Raw genomic sequence first — 20,914 nt, forward strand, 5'->3', positions numbered from 1 at the left:
TATCTGTATATATCCCATTGGTTCTGTATCTCTGGGAAACCCTAATACACACCACCACACCCACTTTGAATTGGCGACCTCAGCACCTTGCATGGGGCCTGGCACTGAGCCAGCGCTGAATTCACATCTGTTTCATGAACGACTGTACTCACCAGGAAGCCAATCCAGTGGTCAAACCCTCCAGTGAATGTATTTTGATTTTAGTAAGAACAACAGCTATTGACTATCCAGTAGTCTACAGCTGTTGACTGAGTACATCTCCTAGTCCAGACATGAGCTGATTTATCTTTACAACCACCCTGTGAGGTGGGAGATTTCATGATCATGCTTTACAGACAGGGAAACTGAGGCACAGGTTACGTAACTAGTAAGGGGCTGAGGCTGTGATTGAACACAGTCTTGTCTGAAATCCACATCTGGTCTCTTGAATACCGCCTCTTCCTTAACATGTGTATTGTCACGACCAACATAGGATGGATCATTGTTCAGCCCTTTGGGTTTATTCATTCATTTATTCAGTCAACAAATATTTACCAAGAGCTCACAGCGTTCCACGCAGGAAGTAATACAGCATGATGACGGATGGAAACATCCCTGCTGTGTTGGAATTTACAGAGTAAAGGGAGAGACAGATTATGCAGAAAAGTGACAGCGTGATGAGTACCAAATGGGGGGAATTTAGAAGTACCTAGCTGGGGGTTCTTCCCAGGAACAGAGGGTCTCCAGAATCCATGATGAACTGCAGTAGCCTTGAGGGATGAGTAAGACGGGAGGCGTGAAGGCCAGGGGCCAGCCTGTCCCGTCTTCCTCGTGTGTTCTAGTGCACAGCACAGTTTTGCTCCTGCAGCCGCTGGCAGCTCTCAGGATCTCCACGTGCAAGGGCCTGAGCTCCTGTGTCCTTCTGCTTCTGAGAGGTAGCTGAACAGCCCCCCACCCCCACCCCCATCAGCCCTTTCTAATTTTAAAGCAGTAGCTCCCTTGACTGAAATCTCAATTTGGGAACAGGCCTCGGATTGGCCTGTAGCTTGGAATTTTCACCAATAAGCGGAGCAGTAGGTGGGGAGGCGTCCCTTTAAGCAGGCAGGAGGCAGCCTGGAGAGCCTGAAGCTTCTCTCCCCAGGACCCGAGCGGTTTTCCTGGACCCGGAGCTGCGCGGGGAGCAGCTGCCACCAGCGCGCCCCGGGAATGTCACCTCCTTTGCGCGGAGCCCCTGCCGGGCCCCCTCTGGCTCCAGGCAGTTGGCGGCCGACGCCCCGCTGGGCTTCTTAGCCGCAGCAGCCGCATCCCCTGCCCCTGGGTCTGCGCGCCCCCCCCCACCCCCCCACCCCCTGCCACCCCGGCCCCTTCCTTCCCGGCGGTGGAGGCGCCGCTGCGTCGAGCAATGCGCGGCTGAGCGGGGTAAGTGGCCCCCCAGGGCCGGGGCGCACCGAGGGGGCTCCGGGGCGCGCGTGCTCCTGGTTTTCACCACCCTCTTGGAAAAAGGGGCCTTGAACTGGGAAAGTAACCCCTGGGAGAAACCCGCCTTGCCACACAGACACGGGGGAGGTCATGAGCTCTGGGAATGGGACCTTGGGCTCTTTTTGATCTGAGCGTCTTCCAGCTTTTGCGAACGTTTTTAACCAATAATAGTAACAATATCACGAGGCAGGGATCGTGTTGTTATTGTCCTAGGACTTCTTGGGAGGAAACGTTTAAACTTCCCTGAAGTTGCTTTTTAAATGGTCTTTATGCTCTTAGAATTTATTTCCCTCAATCTTTAAAACGTATGTCCGGCTAATGACCTACTTACTTCCCTTGCACTATCAGAAATGTTTAATGTCTCCGGGAAGGTCTGCTTTAAAAAATTATGTATTTTTCCCCACACTCTTTATTGCTTGTCTTCCTAAAACTTGAAAAATTCATTGCTCTTCTCCTTGGTGGGTATCTGTAGTTAAGCAGCTCTGAAATTTGTTTGTTTAGTCTCTCTGCATTGGGGGTGGAAGTGGGGGAGAGGCCCCCCTCTCCTGGCCTTCCTAGCTCACATAAAAGAGTGGGTGGGATGGGGAAAGGGTTCATTGGAACCTGGCTCTCCCAGGTTTGAAAAGGTCCCCCCTTTGGCTGCTGGCAGAGTTGGGATTTAGAGAGACTTGGGATCGTGCAAATCTGAAGTGTCTAGGCAGCTGTATCCTGGGAAATTTTAAAACCAAAATAATCCATAGGGACTTGAGGGGGGGAGGGGTAAGGTTTATATAGAAGATGCCATTTCAGCTGCTTCCCTGTCCCCAGTTTGGTCCTGCTTGTGTGTACCTAAGCAAGCAGTTGCAAACCCGATACAGAGGGTCAGAGGTTTTTTTTTTTTTTTTTTTTTTTTTTTTTTTTTTTTGATGAGGCAGCTGGAAGAAATGCCTTCCAAAATTGGAGTGAAGTCTGATGCATGGATTGCCAAATTCCATTTCCGCCTCTATCAAATTATTTTGGCTTTTAGCAGTCCTCATTTTGCTGGGCTGGCCTTTATTTCTAGTTGTTTAGGTGTTGTGAATCATTTGTATACTTTGGGTTCCCTGCTTTCTGCAAACAGATGTTTTTATCTGTGTAACTAGTTGAATAATAAGAGAAGAGGACTCGGCCCTGTATGTACAGACAGAACACATAGCACTTGGGGAGGCTTTGTGCCCTTTTCTTTTTTTCAAATCATCAATTACCAAATCTTCACAGCCGTTGGGCAATTCAGGTAAAGGTGTCAAGTGAGTTGAGCAGTGAAGAGTTTGGATGTGCAGCTAATTCTGCTCGTCCTTCAATAAAATATCTTCCCATGGGGCCAAAAATTTGGGAGGAGGGTGGCTTATAAAAATGATCGTGTGTTCTTAGTCACTGACTACCCAGCTCTGCCTGGATTTCTGAGAACCTGCCAGGACAAACTGTTGACTGGATGGAAGTTTCAAGAAACGCAGAACAGAAATCAGTTCAAGCCCTCCTTGAGCGACTTTTATTTCTGTTTGGAGGAAGGGAACACTTTGTTAGAATAACAAATCGTGGCTGCTTTTCAAGCGCAGAAAACAGTTCTTGTTGTGCAGGCAGATTCATTTTTAAGAGTGTGAATCATTTGGTTTAGGTTTTTTGCCTTTTTTTTTTTTCTTTTGCGGTGGAGGCTTGGAGATGATTAAATGTCTTGTCTGCAGGAAATTACCAGGAGATTTGACTATTTTCCTGAATCAGCCTCAGATGTTACACAGCTTTGGGTATAAGACAAGCAAGCTCTGTTACTAGGCAATCTTTCTGCAATGATACCCTCAACCTCTCCCAGGCTTTCAGGCTTCTCCCTCAACAAGCCTTTTCTTTTTTCTTTCTGGGGTTGTGCTTCCATTTGAGAAGCTGAAATAACTCTCTCATTCCCTTAAAAGAGCTGTTTAAGATGGAACTTATTTTTGAGACAGTTTTATCCAGTCCACTTCCCCCTGGCCTCCTCCCACTAGCCTTAGCAGGAAAAGCTCTTGGCTCCTTTTCCCAAGATTTCCTTTAAGCCCGGATTGTTATCCTTCAGGACACAGATGTCTCGAGGAAGGAGAGATGCAGAGGTTTAAACTAGCACTCACCAATTTGGCGGTGACATTTATGGCCTTTGTAGAGCTGTTTGCAAAGAGGGCAGAGTGATTCTGTGTTGGGTTCACCCAAAAGTGCATCAAAAACGTGAAGGATGGGCAATTAAAAGATGGTAAGGGACCACTGAGGGGCACAATGTGCTGCTTTGTGTAGTGCTTGCAGAGATCTGCAGTGTTTAATAATTTGAGAAAACCAAGTCTCAGAGATGCTCTGTTCCCTGAGCTGTTTTTCCTGAAAGGTACCTGGTTATATGAAGCACTTCCTAGCTGTAAAAGCAAATAGGAGAGCTCTGGGTCAACCTAGACTCAGTGTGATATTCCAATGTCAGTGAGAGGAAGCAGAGGGAATAATTTTTTTCAGCTACCAAAACACAGAATGGTAATCCTAGTTGAATATCACGAAGCTTTATGGAAATTGTATTGTGAGTTTAAATGTAATGTTACCCCAAACTGTTTCTTGATTTTTTTTCTTTTTTTTTCCCCTCAAAATCTAAATGGCAAGGGATTCTTTTCCGGAATGCTTATTAGCATTTGATTACCATGATTTTTTTTTTTTTTTTTGGTGATGTTCTTTTTTCATATCCTGCTGCTCTGTGTGAAAAGCAGAGGAAGACTCTTTTTTTTTGCAAAGATTGTATCTGGACATCTTCCAGAAGCTACGAAAGATGGAAGGGCGGTGGAGGCAGACAGACGCAGGTACTGTGGGACTCAGGATCTGGGAAAACTCAGGAATGATTTCCCTGCCAGTGTAACCCAGAGGCCTCTGAGAATTGCTTCACACTTCACTTTGACCAGCCAGCTTGTGTATAGCAATCATTGTACCCAGACGAGGGTCTCCCTCCTCACCAAGCACCTTTCTAGGCAAAGTGCCAGTCTACAGGGAGTGTGTACGTGACATTGCTTATCGCATCTCTGAAAGTTTGCTTCGTACTGCTTTTTCTTAAAAAAAAGAAAAGAAAAGAAAAGAAAAATGACTATTTGATTTCTTGGGAGCATTTACAAAAGATTGCTTTGCATTCACCTCGGCTGCCATAATTACAAAAACCTTAATTTTTCCAGTGATTGAGGCTTTGTTTAGGCTTTTGAGGATGAGCAAATATCTGTTGAGTTGGGTTTCAGATAAATTCTCATTTTGAGCACTGGACTGTCTAGCGTGGAGAAGAAGGTCTCATATTAGCATATTCTAATTGATGATAGCAAAACATAGAATGATAATTATTAACTTACTGAGTCTTGCCAAGCATGAAATACACGTCTTAATCCATCTTCTCAGACTTGCCTGTGCATAAGACTATCCTTCAGGGAGTCTGTTTCGTTGGGTCTGTGGTCAGACCTGGAAATCTGAATTCTAAGAAGTATCCCACGTGAGACCCTGGACTCCATCTTGAGACACATTGGGCTTTTTGTTCATTGTGTACCATCCTCACGGTAACCCTGTGGAGTAGATGCTGTTATCATCCCTATTTCACAGATGAGGAAGGGTAGGCTCAGAGAGGCTCATTAACTCCCCCGGGTCACACAGCTACTGAGTGGCCATGCCAAGGACCCGAACCTGTGACTGTCCAGCTCGAGTGTCCACGTGCTCTCGCTTATGCACGTGGGGGTCTTCTCTTTACAATGTGGACCCAGTGAACCCCTCCCACTTCACTTGCCAGGAAGGTTGAAGCCTTTTCCTCCTGCCCATGACCTGAGCCCACCTGGAGCCCCTCCATTTCCTCCACCTTCTGCATACACTGCTCCTTCCTCCCCAGCCAGGTAGATTCTTGCCAAAAGCAGATGCCAAGGGAAAGTTGTCAAAGGGGCAGGGGCAAGGAGGTGCCTCCTGTAGGCCTCCTGTCTGATTCCGCCTTGGCCTGACCTGATTCCTCTTGCCCCTGGGCTCGTGGACCAGGGCTGATTGATTTTGCTTCATTGCTGCAGGACTGTGATAGAGGACAAACCCCTTAACCTCGTGCACTGTGCCGCCATTATCTGGAAAATGGAATGTCCACGTCAACCCTTTCTCCTTTGGGTACCAGGGTCATAATGTCTGTGGAAACACTGTGGACAGACACATTTTGAAGACGTGATTCTGTTACCTTCCAGCAGTTCCCACACCAGGTTCTAGAGGACGCCTGTTTGGCGAAAGGCTCTGAAAGCAAAAAGAAATGTTTCCATGTATCTTTGGAACACGGGACAGCCTGTGTGTCCCTTTAGAGGGATCACAGCTCATCCTGACATATGAAAGGCTCTGAGCCCTGGAGCAGGGAAACCTGTTTACCTTTGACTTTGCACATTCCGTGCTCGTGGGACCCCGGAACCCGTTTGCAGCCTGACCAGTTATGGTGCTGCAGAGCACACTTGTGGGGAAGGCTTCTTCGCTTGAAAATGTTGGCTCGACTGTTGATTTAGCACTGTGCCTCTGGACAAGTCCCTGCATCTCGGAACCTCACTTTCCTTCTCTGTGAAATGGGAATAATAATGGCACCCATCCTACAGAGTTTTGGAGAGGGTTAAATAAAGAGATCCAGAGCTCGCCTTCCAGCTGTCAGGAGCATTCGTGTTAGTGCATCGTTCTGTCCCTCCCTTCTGTGGTTTTCCTCTTCCTCCTCCAGGCTTCCTTGTAGCCCACTTCCACATCTTCCTCTAGTCTCAGCCTCCTTTGCTGCACCTGCTTCCGGGCTGCTTTTGTCCTCTTTCTCCTTGCTCTTATCTTTTTCATCTTTCTCTGCTCCCTTGCTGACCTCATCCAGTCCGTGACTTCACGCAGTGACCACCAGGCTTACATCTTCAGCCTGGACCTCTCTCCCGAGCTCTAGACTTGTATACACAGCTCTCTTTGCATGTATACATTAGGTGTTTGACAAGCTTCTCAAACTGAATGTGTCCAAGCACAGCTGGAGATTTATTCCCTTCCCCCAGCCTTTACCAGGGAGCAAATGGCACCTCACAGCCACCCTGTTGTTTGAGCTACAAACTTTTGGCACCTTTGATCTTTCTCTTTTCCACACACTTCCATGTCCAGTCCTGTGGGAGTGAGTCCTTTGAGCTCTACCTAAAAGTACATCCCACGTTGGACATGGTGGAGAGGGGAAGAACAACTGGAAAGGGGCCTGAGGTCACTTCGTCGGGCGTGGAAATAGTTCCCATCTTGATAGAGTGTGAGTTTGACATGTTTCAGGCTCTACACGTGAGATGTGCATTTTGCTGTATGTCAATTACACCTCAGTAAAAAATAAGATAGAATAGAGGTTTACCCCAAATGGAGCACTGCTCACTATCTCTCCAGACACAGCTTTAGTACATGCAACCATTGTTACTCACCTTGATTATTCAGTAACCTTCCCAAATACGTAGCATTCCTAAAGCTGAAATTCTGACCACAATAGGGACAAAATCCAAACGCTTTACCATAAGCTTTGAGGCCCCACCACCTTCACAAAGCCTGGCCCTTGTCTGCCTTTGCAAGGATGCCTCCCCCCTACCAAAGACTAGTTCCCAGGCTCCAGCCACACTGGCCCTTCAAACCCAAGTTCCTACCTGCCCCTGGACCTTTGCACTTGCTCCTCTTTGTGCTTGGAATGCTCTTCCCTTAGAATTTTGCCTGGCTGGCAGCATCTCATCATTGACATCCTTAGCTTGTAGGTCATTCTGCCAAGGGGACTTCCTACCTTGCTTTGCTTCCCCAGCCCCCTCCCCCCACTCGACACACACCACGTTTGTCTCTGCCCCATCACCTGGTAACTTTTTGTCCAGAGCACTTCTCAAGATATAAAATAACTGTTTTTGAATGTGACGACCATCTGCCTCTCCCTCCTAGTCTCTGAAGGGCAGGGAACTGTGCCATTCAACTTCGATCCTCAGTGCACACCACCAGGTGGGGGCCCACGAAGCGGACTGAGCGTTACCTCGCCCAGTGTCGGACGTAGCAACTGCAGGAAAATTGTTACTTAATACAAATGTTAAAATTATTTTTATTAATCTCTTTTTTTCACCATCTCCCTCTTTCTTTGGGTGAGATGGAATGGCTAATAAGCTTGGTAACCTCACTACGTTCACACACTTAGTATTTCTGACCTTCAGGGATTTTTTTTTTTTTTTAATTTATAAACAGTGTCATTGAGAGTTGCCCCTTGTGGAGGTCTGTATGCCCCTTGAAGGGAGGTATTCTTGCAGTGGGAGTGAGGCATTCGTGTCTCATCACCTTTTAAAATTGTACCCCGGCTAATGGTTTTCTTTGAAGCCTCTGAGCTGCTGACCTCTCCTGCCGAGAAGTCTGATCAGGTGCAGCTGCTGCTCTGGGATCTGACTGGGGATGCAAAGATTTTTAAAAGATCGACTGAGACTCCCGTGAATGGCTTTGGAACTCAGAGGGCGGTAAACGCGTATATATTTTAATTTGTTGGAGAAAATCTTGCCCAGGGAACAAAGGTTAGGCTGGAGAGATGGTGCCCCACACTTCCTCCCCTTGCTGCTCCCAAAGGCTCTCACCCAATATCATTGCTGGATTTATGTGTTTAAAAATCAGAGCAAAGGGTTGTATGTTCTAGAAATGAGGGGAAAAAAAATCAACAAATGTTGGTGGGGATGCAAGTGTCCTTCCCTGGACAGGAAGAAAATAGTACAGGCATTTCTGAAAACCCGCAAGCTGTGCTTAATATCTTTGGGCTGTCTATCAAGTTACTAGGACAGGAATAGTGTGTAGGCTTTATCTGCCTGGAGCTCTGGTTAAGAAGGATTAGGGGACCCTTTCAGAGCTCAGAGGACCGTGCTGTGATTGATTAGCAATGTCTGCCATGGGCAGGACCCATCTCTGGTCCTACGCGTGAAGAATTAAAAATTGTTAGATTTGGAAGGCCCCATGGAGATCATCCAGTCCAGCTCTCTCTTTTTTTATTTTTTTATAATTTTTTTTTTCTGTTGGATCATCCAGTCCAGCTCTTGACCTGTTAAGTACTATGCTGTGTTTTGGGGGGCTATGAAAATAATCATGGACTTGACAAAGTAATAACCCTTAAATTCTCAGGCCTTTGTCCCCTCCTGGGTCTCCTCCATGTTACGTACTGCCGCGCTTCCTAGGACTGGTCGGTAGGACCTTTCAACCAAGTTTGGGAAATTCTGCATTACATCCCCTTCTCAAAGTCACATAAGGCACCGTAAATACATCAAACATCCTGGGAAGTCCAACCATAAGGAAACCTGTCTAACATTATTTCCCAAACCTGTGTGATCCCAGTGTGCCTCTCAGGGACACCTGTTGCTGTCTTGTAGCACGTTGTTGACATGATGCTGTATGATGTTTAGATAATGGAGAGTGTCTTTGTTTCCCGTGGCTGCTTTACCAAACTGCCATAAACCGAGTGGCTTAAAGCAAAAGAAATTTATTCTCTCGCAGTTCTGGAGTTCTGAAGTTTGAAAACCAAGGAGTTGGCAGGACCATACTCCCTCTGGAGGGTCAGGGAGAGAATTCATTCCTTGCCTCTCCCAGTTTCTGGTAGTTGCCAGCAGTCCTTGGTGTTCCTTGGTTTGTGGCCCCATCACTCTGGTATCCGCCTCCATCTTCGCGTTGTCATGTCCTCCATGTGTGTCATGTCTCCTTCTGCCTATCTCCAATGGGGGCAATGACGCAGTGACACTTAGGGACCCACCCGATAATCCAGGATCATCATTTCCTTTCAAAAGCCTGAATTTAATTATATCTGCTAGAACCCTTTCCCCAGTAAGGCAGCATTCACAGGTTCCAGGACTTAGGCCATGGGCGTATCTTCAGGGGGACATTTTTCAACCACACAGAGGCAAAGGGACTCAAAAGTCGGGAGACCTGGATCAGGCTCTCACTTTGCCAAGGGCTCTTCCTGCCCTGCACCCCTGCAATCTGGAGAAGCAATGAGATAGATAAACAAAAAGGACCTACTGTATAGCGCAGGGAACTAACTACATTCCGTATCTTACAGTCACCTATAATGGAAAAGAATTTGAGAAAAAATATACATGTGTATGTGTAAATGAATCACTATACTGTACACCAGAGACTAACACAACCCTGTAAATTGACTATATTTCAGTTTTTTAAAAAGAGGAAAAAAACTTATATCAGGGGTCAGGGCCTATTTCTTTACCCTTCAGAACCTCAGTTTCCTCAACTGTAAATTGACTCACGCCCCCACTGCCAGGGCCCAGGAGGCCCTTCCTTCCCTGACTGCCTTCAGGAGAGATGAAATGGGCCACAAGCGGCCCTTTCTCCATGGGGGGCCTCTGCTGCACTCATCCTGTACCCCCAGTTCAGAATCCCAAGCCTTGGTATTTGGAACAACCCAAACTGCTTTACAGATGACAGAGTGTCCACCCGAAGACTGGGGACAGACGGGTGGAGGAATGGGCCGACACAGACTGGCAGAGTGATGTGGGCATGAGCCAGAGTCTTGGCACCCTTGCCCAGGGAGGTGGGGAGCTGCTGGTTTATCTCAGCCACACGATTTTCCTTTCGTTGGGGAAGGTTGGAACTCATGTTTCAGCTGTTCCTGGTGTTACATCCATGAGAGGCTCTTCCTAGATGCCCAACTTGAGTTTGGTCACGGTCAGAGCATTGCTACCACGTGGTGAATGGTGGAGTCACACGTGTGGCTTTGCCCAGGGTTCCGTTCACTTGTTCCAGTCTGGCAATTTACACGTGTCAAATCTGGAATTAGCTGGGGACACGTAGGATGGATATTAGGCCCAGTTACCAAACCAGTCCAAAAGGAGCTAAATGAAATCAAGCTTGTCATATCCCTTTGTCTCACCCTTTTTGTCCCTTTGTTTTTGGTTAGGTGACCTTAAAGACATATGTCTATGACAGATGGAATGGGGAGGGAGGCCTAGGAAACAGTACATTGTAAATGTCTTTGTACTCTCATGTTTATTTTTTAATTGCCTGGTGACCGACCAAGAAGTAGGAAAGAAAGTGGAGATGCTTGGGCAGGGTGAGGCTGACGGGAAGATTTTTTTTTTTTTAATCTATTTAAGTCAACAAAGAATGAAGCCATACTTTCTGTGGGATTATAATATCTCACACACACAAAAAGAAACAAATACTTGAGCAACTTCAGTGCCAGGCTCTTTGGGAGATTTAATTATAATAGTAGCTGTCATTTATTGAGCATTCTCTATATGACTATATGATAGATTAACAGATGTGTTCTATAAAGAGCCAGGCAGTGAATATTTTAGATTCTTTGAGAAGAGGCAAAATCAAGGACAGTACATAGATGCTTTTGTGATGAAAAAACAGATTTCCACAAAATTTTTATTTAAAAAATTCAAAACCTAATGATGATACTTGAGTATAACTTTTTGAGAAACAGGTCTGCCGCTGAGAAGAATGGAATTCTTTTCCAACCTGCTGGGGATTAGGGTTCTCAGTTCCTATCATCAGGTTGACGGCAAACGTTCATCTCTCAAAATCACTCTTAGCTCAGGGGCCAGACGGAAACGGGTGGTGGGCTGGATGTGGGCTGGATGTGGGCTGGATGTGGGCTGGATGCGGCCTGCAGGCCGCAGTTCTACTTACATCATTGCTGTGCCTTACCTACTGGTAACAGTTAAGCTGGGCTGTGCAGGGCATAGAAGAACTCACCAGTGGCATGACCCAGTTAGGCATTTATCTTTCTCCCGGTAGGAGAAGTTTAGAGGCGCCGTATGGGGCCACTCTGGCCGCTTCGCTGTGTCCTAGTGACCCAGGTTTCTTTTCTCCAGCCCCGCCAACCTCAGGGGATGGCTTCCTTCCTCGGGGTCATTCCGTGGTCCCAGCTGCTGCCCCTGCGCTTCATGCCCGGCCGCAGACACAAAGGGAGACGAACACATCTCTTCTTTCTGAAGGAGGCTTCTCATCCCACGACCATCTCCTTGGCCAGCCACGTGACCAGGCAGCTCTGCCAGAGAGGCTGGGGACTGTCGTCTCCTGAAGCTGGGGGCGTGCTTAGAGAACAGTTAGAATCCTGCTCATGAGCGGGCAGGAGAGACCTGGGACGAGTAACTAGAGTTCTCTGCCACGTGTAACTAAGGCAGAGAGTGAGCGGTGAAGAGGTGGACGTCTTCCCTGAGGCCCTGTGCTCACAGACGAGGGTGTGAAGCAGGTCTGCCCATCCCCAAAGCCTCCTCTCCCTCTCCCTGCGTCTGTCCTCAGGCCTTGCGGGGAGGTACATGTGCACGATTTCCAGAAAGAGGTGGTGGCTGATTTTTACCCTTGCTCCTTCCAAAGATGCTCCCAGGGTACCTATAAGGAAGGATGACAGCCATCAGCCTTCAGTGGGGAGCCCTCTCAGGGCTGGACCAGGGCATGTGGCTGCAGCTGAGGCCGAAACAGGGCCTCCTGCTTTCCCCTAGTCATTACTATGTGTCTCGGGATCCTACCAAACCTTCTCTCCAGTCCCATAGACGAGTAAACAAGAGCAGTGACCAACAGGCTCAGGCCTGCATGCGGAGAGGAAGCCCCTTTCCCTACCAGTCTGCTTGAAAGCAGGGACGTGAGAAAGAGAAAACAGCGCCTGGGTGTGTGGCCTTTTAAAATGACCCTACTCACTATTATGGCTTAGAATTGGGCCACCCAGGTTCACAACAGCTTCTACTGAGTGAGAAGCTAGGTATGAACTTCCAGATTGCTTCCACATACTACGTAAGCTACATTCTACATACCTCTCTTCTACAGACAGTATGTAGAAGGAATCAGAAACCTCATATTTTTATGCACGTATATGAGTGTCTATGTATACGAGTACATATACGTACACGCATGTGCATATTTCTGTGATGCGGATATGGATACAGATACAGATATGGGTATCTAGGTATTAGAGAGAACATTTGAGTGCTTGCTAAGTACGAAATTATTTGTCTCCCATAATATCACAATAGTCATCATCCTATTTTGTTTCATTTTATTTGATTTTACTTTACTGAAATATAGTTGATTTACAACATTGTGTTGTACAGCATAGTGATTCAGTTATACACATATATGTGTTCTTTTTCATACGCTTTTCCATTATAGGTTACTATAAGTTATTGAATATAGTTCCCTGTGCTCTACAGTAGGACCTTGTCGTTTATCTATGTGATATATAGTAGTCAGTATTCAGTATTTGCAAATCCCATTGGAGGAACCTAAATGTCCATCAACAGATGATTAGATGAAGGAGTTCTGGTATTTATATACAATGGAATACTACTCAGCCATAAAACAGAAGGAAGTGATGCCATTTGCAGCAACATGAATGGCCCTGGAGACTGTCATACTAAGGGAAGTGAGTCAGAAAGAGAAGGACAAGTGTCATACGGTATCACTTATATGTAGAATCTCAACAAATGGCACAAACGAATGTATCTCTGAAACAGAAGCAGACTCACAGGCATAGAAAGCGAACTTATTTTTTGTTTTTGGGGGGAAGGCGGGGGAGGGAATAAATCAGGAGTTTGGGATTTGCAGATGCTAACCGTCACCTCCATTTTAAAGATAAGTAAATTCAGCGTTGAGAGGTTAAGGAACGTGCCCGAGACCGCACAGCTGGTGACGCAGGCATCTGGACTTGAGTCTTCCCTGTCAACTATTCCTGTCTGTTACACTTGAGTCACCCTGTGAGATAAAAACTATCATAACACTTTCAACAAGCATGTGGGATCACAAGGGAAGGAATGATTCATTTTGACTTGGGAGGGGTGGGGAACGCTTCCCAGAGGTGGTGACATTTGAGCTGGTCTCAAAGAATGACTAGGGCCATGTGGGTGGGAAGGATGAAGTCTCCTGGGACAACTTATTATTTTGTTTTAATTTATTGTTTTTTTTTTATGGAAGTAGAGTTGATGTACAATGTTGTTGTTGGCCAAATGTATAATATACCATCATAAGAGTAGCTCTCCCTGGTTGATCAGGAGGTGAGAAATGGACTCAGGACCCCTGTCTTCTTGTGCATCTTCTGAGTGTTGCCATCACCATAAATATATCTGATCCTAATTCCTGAGGCTGCATCTTGTCTGGTTGTGTAGCAGGCTTGTCTGTCACCCTGGGGGACGAAAGCAAAGCCTCTCACCAGAAGATGACCTGCACCAGGGTTGGTGGCCTGGTATCGAATCGTGTGTTCCTCTCTCCACTGTGTTCACGATTTCGGTTTGTTTCCACCCGGCTGTGTGTTAGTGTAAAGGAATAAAGTTCATAAATAATAGAGGAGGTGAAAGTAGGTAATGAGGCTCCAGCTTCATCCCATCAGCAGGCTAAGGCAAGACCATTAAATATTTATTGAATTGTTGCGTTAACATGTTCTCTGTGCCTGCTGTGGACGCCAGAACTCTCTGGAGAGTGCAGTTGTCTGCCACCAAGCAAGAGAAAGGGGACTGTGGCCACCCCGAAGCATACGCCTCTGTTTTCAAAAGCCTCTGTCCATCTCGGGGCCCCAAAGGGAGGGTACGAATAATTGCTAGTTGCTGGAGGACACTCTGATGAAGTCGCAGAGTGTCAGACACACCGGCGCTGGTGAAGCATCGGCAGGTGCCCCACCTTGAAACGCCTCTCGGGACATCAGCCAGCCTTTCCCACGCACGTCCCAAGTTGCCCTTTGATTTTTTTTTTTTTCTTCAAGGCCACTGTTTCTTGAGAGTTTGGTTGCTGATTATTTTAACTGTGATAAACCAGGGTAAGATGAAGGTCTTTGCTTCTTCTCTTTTTTTTTCCCCTCCATCCTAGTTGAAAGAATTCTGTAAAAGGGGCTGTGTTGGCCTGGGTGAGAGACTGCAGACCGCATCCAGGGCTGGTCCCGTGGTCACCTTCCAAATAAGGCCTGGTCTAGGTACTCCAGCCGCCGCGAGGTCTTGAGCTGGTCAAGGAGTCAATTATTATGCATTAAAAAGCAATTTGTCATCTAGCGTTGTGAACTCTTGTGTTATTTTTAGACCAGTCTTTTAACTTATGTGGCATGCAAGAACAGAGTTCCTCCGCGGAACCTCTGGAAGGTTCATGGAAGAGTAAGGAGGGGAGGGAGTGAAGTGGCCGGGGTAGGGGGCAGGTCTCTGGACAACTTTGTGATAACCCCGTAATTCAGTAGTTGGAGGCAAGGACTTTGGAGTCAAACAACAGTTTGGATCCCAGCTCTGCCACTTCCCACTTTTATGGTGTTCAGTGAGTTTACTTACACTGCTGAAGTCTCAGTTTCTTTCCCAATAAAATAGATTAATTATAGTATCTGCCTCCACAAATTGCTGGGAGGACCAAATGCGATAAATGCACATCAAGCCATTTGCAGGGTTCTTGGTACATAGCAATCACTTAGTAATTGGTAGCTGCTGTTACTGTTATTTCTTGAACTTTTAATTTCAACTTTCTAGGCTTTGAACTTTCCCTAAGACTAGATGGGAGGTGAATCTTGAATTATTAAATTATGGACATTTGGAACTGGAAGGTAGCAGAAAGAGATCACCTAATCCAAGGCTTTTTGCAAACAATGGCCCTCTGGCCAAATCCCACCTGCAGCCTTTTTTTGTAAATAAAGTTTTATTAGAACACATCCATGCCCATTCATGTATATACTGCCCATGGCTCCTGTTACACTGCAGGGACAGAGTTGAATAGTTGTGACAGGAACTGTATGGAGTCCTTGGCCCTCAAAGGTTAATATCTTTACTCTCTTACTTAAAAGCTGACCCCTGATCTAATCTGCTGAGGTTTTACCCCTGAGAAAACCGAGTCCCAGAGAAAGGCAAAGACTTGCCAAGATGTAAAGCCGACTCTTGAGCATCAGCTTCCTGACTCCTGTGCTGGTGCAACCCCCCCCACCCTGGCCACCACCTCCCCTCAGTTTGCATACTGCCTCCTGGAAGGGTTACATGAAGCACAGAGAAAAGCTCAGGCCAGTTGAAAATTATTGCAGAAATGCTTCTGACCAGCCACTAGACCAGTTCTACCTTGGAGGAAACGACTTCTTAAGAGGTTAAGGATCGTGCCCACCGCTCCGTTACTGTATCAGCTGAAGGGCTTCCAGTCTCAGGCTCATTTTTCTCCATCCAGGCAACGAATGGGTGGGGAGGGGGCACACTTCCAAATGACCTCTCTGGCCTGTCCTTGAAGTGGGCGGGGCATATTTAATGGTGACCAAGTATGAACTTGCCTGGGAGAGAAAGCTGGTGGGAGGAGGTAATTTCCATGGGCTTTTTTGGCTTCAGAGTATCTCCCCATGCTGATTGCCTCAGATTTCTCATTCTGTGAAGTCTCCTGGATGAAGCACTTCGTGTAATCCTCCCAACACCCTGCGAAGGTAGGAAACTATGATTTTACAGGGGAGGAGGAGGTAGAAGCTCACAGTAATGAATAATTTGTTCAAGGTTGCTAGGTCATCAGTGGAGCCAGGCCTGAATAAGGGCCGCCAGATTCCAAAGAAAGGAAGGCATGTATTGGGGGTGAGGGAAGGGATGTTGGCATGGGTGCAAGATAAGCCTCTTCCTCTTCTTTTTTTGAAGACCATATTGGGTTGACTCAAATGCTTTCTTTTTTTTTTAAATTAAAGTATAGTTGATTTCCAATACTGCGTTAGTCTCTGGTGTACAGCATAATGACAGTTATACATATGTGTGTGTATATATATATATATTCCTTTTCATATTCTTTTCCATTATGCTTTATTACAAGATACTGAGTATAGTTCCCTGTGCTCTACGGTAGGACCTTGTTGTTTATCTGTTTTATATATAGTAGTTAGTATCTGCTAATCTTAAACTCCTAATTTATCCCTCCCCACCTCCTCTCCCCTTTGGTAGTCATAAGTTTGTTTTCTATGTCTGCGAGTCTGTTTCTGTTTCGTAAATATGTTCATTTGTGTCATATTTTAGATTCCACACATAAGTGATATCATATGGTATTTGTCTTTCTCTGTCTGACTTCACTTCACTTAGTATGATAATCTCTAGGTCCATCCATGTTGCAGCAAATGGCCTTATTTCATCAAATGCATTCTTAAACACTTTGCTAGAATGTCTCCAGTGTGTTCCATTAAAATGTGAGTTCACGCATAGGAAGGTCTGACCAGATAGGCGGTAAGTCATGTCTGTGTGCAAAGTGGCGAGAGACCCCCCCGTCCGTAGACAGTACAGCAGGGCAGAGGAATACATCTGCCATGCTCAGTGATGTGTCCCCAAAGCCTAGAACAGAGGCTGACATGTATTAGGAGCTTAGTAAATATTTGTGGAGTATTGGACAAACTAGAATTCAAGATGTGAAATGTCATTGGTTAAAATGAGCAAATGTAACTGGGTTGCTGTTCGGCAAAGGAAAACCCAGTCTGGGTGAAGGGGCCCAGATGCAGACTCAGAAATGGGAAACTTCAGACCCACCACTGGGGCTGAGCAGCAGTGGGAAACCGACACCCAGCTGTGAGCACGTCCCCGTCTCTGACACTCGTGGTACTTCTCTGCCTTGTGTGCAAAATGGACTCTGTCTTTTGACTGAAATGTTAAGGGAGATCTTACAGCTGTTTGGTTCGCACTAGAGGAGTACTGAATACAGACTTGGAGGAAGTGAGGTGTGCTGGTACTGGGGGTGTCCCAGGCAGAGGGACCAGCACACAGAGTGCACCTCGTGTGTCGAGGAGCATCGAGGAGGAGACCCTGGGGCCGGAGCAAGGGTGGGTGAGCAGGGACGGGGGAGATGCCGGGCAGGTAAGACCTTGCTGACCTGGAAGAGGATGTGGGTTTTCACTCTGTGCTACGGGGGGGAGCCCTCGTTGGACCTCACCCACACGGTAAATCAGGACTCTCTGGGTTGCAAAGTTCTCAATCTCAGGTCAAACCAGTACAAACCAAGAAGGAATTTATTGGCTGGTGGAACTGGGAATTCTGAGGGGTGGGGCTTGTTGCAGGCGCTGTGGATGAATATTCTTACACTACATCGTGGTGGCTCTCTCTTCCCTCATGTCTGCACTCCTGTGCATTGGCTACATTTCCTTCTACCTGCCACCAGAGATGACCGTTGGCTGCTCCAGACCCACGAGTGCAGTTACCTCAGGAGTGAAGGTTTCCCATTCTTCCGGTGTTTACATCAGTACCCTCCCTGCCAAACCCGTAGTATTGATTGGCCCTTGCTTTGACGTACACACTCCTGGACCTATCAAGGGCGGGAGTGGGCAGTGCGGGGCGCTGTGGTTGGTCAGTCAGGGTCACGTGCCCCCTACAGGCAAGGTAAACATGGCTTCTCTATAAATAGCCCAGTGATTCTCAGTCTTCTCACTCAGCGGGCACTAGTCAAAGTCTTGACACTATTTTGAATTTCACAATTTGGAGGAGGGGATGCCACTGGCACTAGTGGGTGGAGGCCAGGGACACTGCCAAATACCCTACAGGACACAGGACAGCCTCCCACACCAAAGAATTATCCAGCCCCGAATATCAATAGTTGACAAACCCAATATAGCCCCGTGAGATTATAGGTCCATAAGGATGTTGTGATGCAGACCCAGTAACCGTCTGGCTCTCACGGCCGTCCATAATACCTGCTGATCGGTGACACTGGTTGAGAGGAGAAAGCAGGGTTTGCTTTGGTGGCAAAGGAAGGGAAGTAGAATCGAACCCTAGAATTTGAAATCTCGGTTTCAAGTCTACCTTGGCTCCTTAGATGTTTTCACACCTTGAACAAATCATTAAGTTTCTGTTTTCAGAAAATAGATGAGGAAAAGCCCCAGGTCACCCAGGGGCTGGGAATGTGGGATTCAGAGCTCCATGTGAACACAGTTCATAAGCTGATAAACCCCACGAGTCGTTCATTCTAGTGGAGAGCCTCTCGAGTGCACAGTGCCTAGCTCCCGTCAGCATCCACGAAACGGTCTCGGCCTTCAGGGAGCATCCGTTAACAGTTTGGGTGGTAGGAACATGCTTAGTACAAGACTGCAGGTAGGAAAGCAGCCCCCGAGAGGGTCAGGGGGATTCAGACCTGGACAACAGACTGTTCTGGGAGTGGAACAGGATGGATAAGCTGTAGGGTTCAAGGAAAAGGGCCGTGTGGTCTTCAAGGCATTTACTGTGTAACTTGCCTCCAGTTGGGGGTTGAGCTGTGCAGTAAGGAAAGGTTAGTTGTGTGGTTTGTTGGCAAGTTATCATCTTTTTCACTGAGCCTCCATTTGACAGGACCAGGACTCCAAATAATGCAGCTGCTGTTTAGATTTTTTTTTTCCTGGATTATTAATGTTTTTGTATTACTTTATAGAAAGGGGAAAGACTGTCAGCGTTTTAAAGGTAGTAAATCATATTGAGGAGAAGTTTCATGTATTTGTAAATCAGAGGAATTTACTTTTAATCATAGCCTAAGATGACTGCTTTGAGTAAGGAATCAAAAAAGAATTTCCCTGAAGAGTTGAATTCTCCACTCATTTATTTCTCAGCATCACTTAAGTTCAATTGCTCTAGCCAGGGTTGTGTTATCATGATGTCTATGGAGTCTCCTGTTACTGTTTTGATTCTCTTTCCTAAGAGAGTCCATCGGGATAAAAGGTTTGCCACATTTTGCAATATGGAATAGTGGGAGGGGGTAATGTTTTGTTTTGTTTTGTTTTGTTTTAAGAGGTGATACATTACCCAAGTGAAGGAACAAGGTTTTCCAGCTGGATTTGTCTCCTTGGCTTCACCTCTCACTCCTTTGATGTGAATTGTGATTGATCTGTGATTCAAGTCACCACCTGCCTGACAGCGAGAGAGGTTGACCTTTTGCTCTTTATGTGGCGGCGGACTTTAATTATTAGCCTGCAGTTTACCGAATGTGTGGGCGTCCCCATATCCCCACGATGGCTGCACGTTAATTAACATCTTCCTGGTCCTTTCTGATTGGAAATTTATTGAAGAAGAGAGGCAATTTCCCTTTTGGAGTTGAGTGGCAAGGTTTTTTGTTTTTTCTCTCTTTTGCCCTATGATTTGCCATTTGCCCATTATTGAATGCTTTCCTTGAAACGAAGAAGGAAGATGGCAGAGGAGTTAGATGAAACCATGTTCTGCCAAGACAGATCATTAGCAAGATGGTAGTGGGAGTGATTCATGAAGATTAACTGATGTTAAGTGAATTCTTTCTAATGTGAATTTAAATTTTCATCTGGTAAGATGGTGGGCTGCCTTTAAAAAAAAAAAAAAAGTATTATGTGTTCCGCTTTCTGTTGCAAAAGAAATTTCAGTGAGTAAAGTTTCAGTTACGTAAGGTTGATAGATGATGGTTGGGTGTTCAAATTTTACAGATTGGGGTGTGCAGACTGTCAGTTTTCCTGACCCAACTAAGGAATGAATAGCTGCTTTCTCCATTGGTGACTGGCCAGTGAAAAACCAGTCCAGACCCAAAGTCACTTTGATCTCCAGATGGTTTTCCCCGGCTACTTGTGTTTGAGGCCCGTTAGAAAATGAAATTCCATGCTCTAAGTGCTAATTAAATTAATTTTCTTCATTAAGAATCGATTTGAGTTGTCAGCTCAGTGGTACCCCACACCAGAAGGCCTGTCTCATATGAAGTCTTTCTAGCTCAACACGTAGCTAAAGAAACTTGACGGGGAAGATAGTTCCTTTTCTCCTGTGTCATGGTCATGGCCTCAGTTACTTTCAATTAGGACCTACAGTAATTCAGTCTGTGCACTCTTTCTTTTGAAATGATGTCTTAGTAAGTAAAGGGAAAGAACTTCGTGCCTTGCTTCTAATTGCTGCAAAGTTTTGCACAGCTAAACAGTGGAACCAAAATGATCCACCTACAATTAAAGCCTGAATCAGTAAGATACAGCAGGTTATATATGATGCAAGACAAAAAGATTGTAGAATAGGATGTCTTTATTCCCTGAGGATAATAGTCATTTTAGAGCATTAGTTACTCTTTTTAAATCAGGACGCTTACAGGTAATCTGTAGCCTATAAATAAATGGCAAGGTGGTATAAATAGTATGATGCTGCTTCAAAAAGAAAGAAAAACTCACTTGTATCTTAGGCACATTAAAATGCATGCATAGTAATACCTGCGATTATTAAACTGTATTTTAATTTTATATCTTTGAGGAGCTTTCTGTTCAAATGAGAAAAAAAATATATGATCTAAATAATTACAATATATCATGTGATCAGAGAGCCTGGCCTGCTGGAGAAGGATTCTGTACTGGAAACTGACCAATCGGGAATCCCAGATTCTCAATGTCGCCCTGCCAGTGACTGCTGGCTAGCACTGTGGCTTTAGACAAGTCACATGGCCTGTTTTAGGGTCAGGGTTTTCATCTACAAAATGAGATGTTCAAATATGTGATCTCGAATATATGAATTTTTGTTTTTTGTTTTTAAATGAGCCATGAAGACCTTCCTGTGAACACGTATCGATGAGCCCTGGGATGAAC

General features: G+C 46.0%; 1 protein-coding gene across 8 annotated transcripts in view; it reads left to right on the forward strand.

Annotated features, from left to right (window-relative positions):
* The window catches only part of PRICKLE2 (prickle planar cell polarity protein 2), a 310,745-nt gene that overhangs the window by 157,570 nt on the left and 132,261 nt on the right, over positions 1-20,914 (forward strand). Inside the window, exon 1 of one of the 8 annotated variants that reach the window (XM_014553832.2) lies at positions 972-1,398. The exons of the other annotated variants lie outside the window; for them this stretch is intronic. The gene's annotated coding sequence lies outside the window, so the exon portion shown is untranslated. Of the gene's footprint in view, positions 1-971; positions 1,399-20,914 lie in introns of those variants that run through there. 8 annotated transcript variants of the gene reach the window in all.

The sequence above is a fragment of the Camelus ferus genome, chromosome 17 (assembly GCF_009834535.1).
Source record: "Camelus ferus isolate YT-003-E chromosome 17, BCGSAC_Cfer_1.0, whole genome shotgun sequence".
Classification (NCBI taxonomy): Eukaryota; Metazoa; Chordata; class Mammalia; order Artiodactyla; family Camelidae; genus Camelus; species Camelus ferus.